Raw genomic sequence first — 5,484 nt, 5'->3', positions numbered from 1 at the left:
GGAGGCGCCCGGGGGACCTGCGAGCCAATGGGCCGCCGGGGGCGGGGCCGGGGCCCGGCGGGGCTGGCCGGGAGAGCAATGGAGCGCCGAGGGCGGGCGGCGAGCCTGGGGCCACACCCCAGGGCGGAGGTGACGGCCAGCGCGGCTTTGGGGCGCGCCCAGGACTTAGGGTCGGAGCAGCAGAGGAAAGCGGAGGCCGGGCTTCTAAAACACCGTAGCAGTACCATCGCTGTGCCCTGGCCCACCCTTGTCCAAGTGGATTTAAGATTAAAACCCGTAAACCAGAGATTCTCACGGTGTGGCCCCCGGAACAACAGCAGCACCGGGGAACTTGCTAGAAAAGCTGATTCTCTACCCTGTCCCAGACCTACAGAATCGGACTCTGGGAGCGAGAGGGGTTCAGCAGTGTGTGTTATTTAGCAAAGCTGTTGACCGCAGTGAGAACCGCGGACCCAAGCTCACCTGGACCTGGAAGTGTCAGAGTCAAGCGCCGTTAGGCGTTCTTTGTTACGCAAAAGAGTTTATTTGAAGTGCTAATAGATGTGATTCCTAGACAGTTGCACCTGAGTGAAGGCAGCGAACTGTGCAGTGATGGGTAACTTCCGCTAGAGTGGCCGTAAATTGAAATTTCTAAGCTTCCATTTCCTTCATGTAAAACAATGGAAATAATACCACACAGAGTTGCCCGCAGGAATAAATCTGATATTTTATGAAAAGTACTTAGCACAGCTTCTGATAAAATGGTCGTTAGTATGTGGCACTGGTTGTTCTGAGCATAAAAGTACCCTAAGATCCCCTTTTTATTTCATATGATTCAAGTTCTGATTATGGATCATGTAAAGCAAGGCCCGTTACTTACTGGTGTTCCATTTAGTGAAAGCGTCCTAAAAGTATAGATTTTATCGTTTTAACGGTATAAGTAAGGTCTGTCTGTCTCTCTCACTCTCTCTCACACACACAAAGGCAGCAATCTGGTAAGAGAAATCGTTCGAGATTGCATTTTAGAACATCCAGATAAATGACTTACTGCTTAAGCATGAAACATATCTCATTGAAAATGCCAACTCTTCTGGCGTCAATAGCAAATGTAACAAAATGTTGCTATGTGATATTTTATTTGGCAGAAATTGTACTTTTAACTCTATTTCTCTGTGTATAGATGTGTTTCGAACGTTCATTTTTAAATATCTTCTTTGGAATTTTAAAGACATTTCCCATGTAAGTCATATTCCAAATAGGTTTTCAAAACAGTAAACATCAGATTTTTAAATGCCTAATAATAGTTAAGTAACAGTAACCTCAGACACTAATATTCAAAGATAACCTGGACTCCTCTTTAGGTTCTAAATTAACCTTTGTATTGCCTCTGAACTTTGAGGGTATGAAACGAGATGAAGATTACAGACATTGAGCAGGACACACAATATTTTAGAGATTGAGTCTCTAAACTATGCAACTCCCTCTCCTTATGTTCAAACTCTTGCCCAGATACTACCTAAAAATATTTTGTAAAACCATGTATATACTTTCACACATTTTGGTGTTGACATCTAAAATTTTTATCTTGACTTTAAAGGATTGAATTTCCGGTGTATTATAAATATTCACATTTTGAAGTTATTATATCTCTCTTTTAAATGTGTAAAAAGGAATTTAAATACTATAGTGATGTGATGACTATCATCAAGCATTTTTTAAATACACAAGTTCTTTGTGAAGAGCTGGAAATTTCCCATGGTTCCTTTTTCTCTTTTTTCCTGCCGTGGTCCTGAACTTATTTCCATTTCACTTATCCTACAGTGTTTTATCCTAAAGGATGTTTATTCTTTAAAGTCATTTTTTTCATCACCTGTCATAATTCTCAACATGTACACATTTTGAATTTTAAAATACATTTCAATTCTGTGACTCTAAAATTCATGTTTTAAAACTCTTATGAAATATTTTTTAGAATTTTAACTTTTAAATAAAATGTTTTAAAATTTAAAATATTTAAATTTTCAAAACTCTTTTTTAAAGATTTCATTTATTTATTTGACAGAGAGAGAACACAAGAGGGCAGGGAGAGGGAGAATTAGACTCCCTGCTGAGCAGAGATTCCCATGGGCCTCATTGCCAGGGTCCTGGAATCATGGACCTGAACGGAAGGCAGACTCAACTGACTGAGCCACACAGGTGCCCCTTAAATATTTCTTTAGGATCAAGTTGTCATTACAGTTTTGTTACACAATTGGTAAAAAACTAATAACAATTTGATAAAGTAGTAAACATAAGTAAAATTCTATTGGAAATGCATCTCTCCAGATGGATGGGCACTTTTTCAACAGGTTCATATATTTATGAGTGAGTATTGTTTGTTGCTAATATTAGCCATGATTCAATATCCACTCTAATCCTGTTTTTTTGTTTTAATACATGTAAGCCCTAAAAAACCTTTTTCACAAAAATAATAAGATGGGACACTGTTATAGCAACATTATTTAATTTTTTGCAATGCTTTTGAGAGACGGACAAAAAATATATAAAAATATGGTTAACTAGGCTTTTATATGTATATAACTATGTTTATTTTATATTTAATGGTCTGTTACCTCACCTTTACATCTCAATGAGGTCCTCTTTCCATTTTACTGGAAAAAAAGAAGAATTAGAAATGGAAACATCTTTTTGCTGGTTGTTCTCCATTCTCCACCCTCCCCACATATCCTCAGATCATTCTCTGCATTCTTTGCCCTGTATTGTGACTGTTGGAGCTAATTTCTACAGAATGCACCACCTGGGCTCCCTTATAAACTTGGCTCCAGTTGGGTTCCACCAATAGGAAGCATCAGTATGCTGAGGCTGAGAAGAAAGCAGGTTTAGAAGCTTCCTTTTTGCTCCACACTCAGCTCTGAGGCTTGTTATCCCGCAGGGGCCATATCCCTCTCCACCTACAGCTTCTGAGGTAGTCTCCTCCTGTGATCCTCCAGCCCTGTCTGAGCTATTATTTTCTCTCCTTGACCCTTCAGATCTAGGATTGATAATGGTTTCCCCTGTTGCTAGTCTCTGGATATTTCAGCATCCCTTGTTGGTCTCTTAACCTTGCTCACACCTCTATATATAGTTCCTTCATTAAAATCTTTTGAATCATCTGAGTTAAATACTGTTTTTGAGACAAGAATGGCCCCTTGAAACAAGATGGAATTCTGGACCAGGTTAAACACATATTTGACAACGTCATGAATGACAGACATCCGCCCTTGATAGTTTGTGGAATGCAAAGGCAACAAGATTATTCAGGTTATCACTGATGGTGGCATGGGATGGAATACAGGTAGGGGACAAAACTTCAGGCGGTCACATAACTCTTCATGATAACAGTAGGGATTACAAAAGACGATGAAGGAGATGGCTATTTCTGACTGTATTATAGGTCTTATGAAAGGGGAAAAATAAGCCTAAAGCTGTGAATTCTCAAAATAAGGTAGATGAATAATCAGAAACCTTCTATGGTGATCTCAAAAGGTTTTCTTATCTCGTGCAGCTGCAGGACTGACACAGCTGAATATCTATCAGTCCCCAAAATCTAATTGTGCAGGTTGTAGAGTTTCAATGCCTAGTTAAAAGCACAAACTTGTCAAGTCTGTTATTCTAAAGTTAGAGCACTGTTTGAAAAGGAATAGGACTCTGAGATCAGGACATTTGCTCAGTGCAAGACAAAGCTCAAACCCCAAGTTCCTCTGAACCTTGCTATCTGTCCTCTTGTCAAGGAGCCTCCCTTTTCTCACATAAAAGTCTTTCAGAAATTTCTCTTGGGTCAGTTATATCACAAGGGACTGCCTATTATCCTGAAGAAGAACTCTCATTTCCCCTCGTTATCTCCAGGCCCATAAAGAAAGCTAAACTCCTCATGACCCATGAAGAGAAATGCCTGCTCAGTTCCTAGAGGAAATAACCTAGCAGTGGCATTTCAAGAAAAAAAGGCTGCTGATGGAGCACCCCCAGCAGAATGGAGGAATTTATTACCGACATTTTTATAACTGCCAGCACATGGTGATAATAAAAAGCAGAAGACATTTAGTTGGTTTATTATTGCTTGAAAATTCTCTACACACAGTGCTTGCTGCAGCAGCACGGATACTAAAATTGGAATGATCCAGAGAAAATTAACGTGGTCCTTGAGCAAGGATGGCACTCAAATTCATGAAGTGTTCCATATTTTTAAAAATAATATAATAAAATTCTCTACATACAGTGCATCCCCTTTTGTCTGAACCTGGGGCAGAACACTGGCTTATACATCAAACAAACAGTAAGATCTTGTTGTGTCAGAGAGAACCTAGGAAGCATGTATTGAGGTGGAGAGAGGCATATCTGTTTAAAAAGAATAAAACAGGGGCGTCTGACTGGCTCAGAAAAGCATGCAACTCTTGATCTCAGGGGTTGTGAGTTTGAGCCCCATGTTGGGTGTAGAGATTACTTAAGTAAAAACTTAAAAAAAAAAAAAAATACATATATATATATATATATATATATAAAGGCTAGTAAGGGCCAAGTATATTTAATATAGTTTCATTCATGCAGGATTTGAGATTTTAGTGTTAGCTTGAGCACCTGATATTGGATCTGAATGTGCTTGTTTGGTTAGATGAAGCCTGGATTCAATACTGGCCGAGACATTCTAGTTGAGATGCCAGATAGATCTACTTTCATGCTACAATGGCAGAATTGAGTCATTGCAGCAGAGACCTTATGGCTCTCAAAGCCTAAAATATTTATTATCTGGTCCTTTACAGGAAAAGGCTTGTTGGTTCTTGCTGTAGAGGAAAGAAGTCTACAGGTTTAGGGAGATGGGGATGTTGGTATGGATTTTGTTGACATGTCAAAATACTTACAACTCACAAAGGAACTTAACAAACTGTTACATAAGAGATATTCTGTCTTTCTGCCCTAAAAATACACCTTCATAATGATAAAATTAAAACATGTGTAAAGCGATGGTTTTTATGATTGAAGTTCAATAAACTAACAAAGATAGCTGAACTTAACCATTGCAGATGTCTGGGTGTTCTATAATGCTCTAGTGTGTTTGGGCAAAACTTAAAATATAGACACATAATTCACAAATTATTTATTCCATAAAGTTAATTTTCTTCCCTTCACTTCAGCAATATCCCTATTTTAATAATCAAGATTTTCACATCTTTTGTGTTCTATTGGCACTAATGCCAAATTAGCCTGCCTTGGGTCATAGTATTTCTTGGATAGATTTTTTTAAAAATAATCTTTTCAGGTTTATTGAGGCATAATTCATATAAAGGATAGTTTTAAAATTTATTTATTTATTTATCTATCTATTTATTTATTTTTATGATTTTATTTATTTATTTGACAGAGAAAGAGCCCCAGAGAGCATAAGTGGGGGGAGTGGGGCTGGATCCCAGGCCCCTGGGATCATGACCTGAGCTGAAGGCAGATGCCCAACTGACTGAGCCACCCAGACAC

At 38.7% G+C, this 5,484-nt stretch overlaps 1 non-coding gene across 1 annotated transcript; it reads left to right on the top strand.

Annotated features, from left to right (window-relative positions):
• Positions 1-4,095: 4,095 nt before the first annotated feature.
• On the top strand, positions 4,096-4,202 carry LOC113250960 (U6 spliceosomal RNA). Its single transcript, XR_003314283.1, has one exon. It is a non-coding gene; the product is annotated as a U6 spliceosomal RNA (small nuclear RNA).
• The last annotated feature ends 1,282 nt before the right edge of the window (positions 4,203-5,484 follow it).

This window comes from Ursus arctos, unplaced genomic scaffold (assembly GCF_023065955.2).
Source record: "Ursus arctos isolate Adak ecotype North America unplaced genomic scaffold, UrsArc2.0 scaffold_1, whole genome shotgun sequence".
Lineage (NCBI taxonomy): Eukaryota > Metazoa > Chordata > Mammalia > Carnivora > Ursidae > Ursus > Ursus arctos.
Note: the sequence above shows the minus strand (reverse complement) of the source record. Positions and strands in the feature narration are given on the sequence as shown.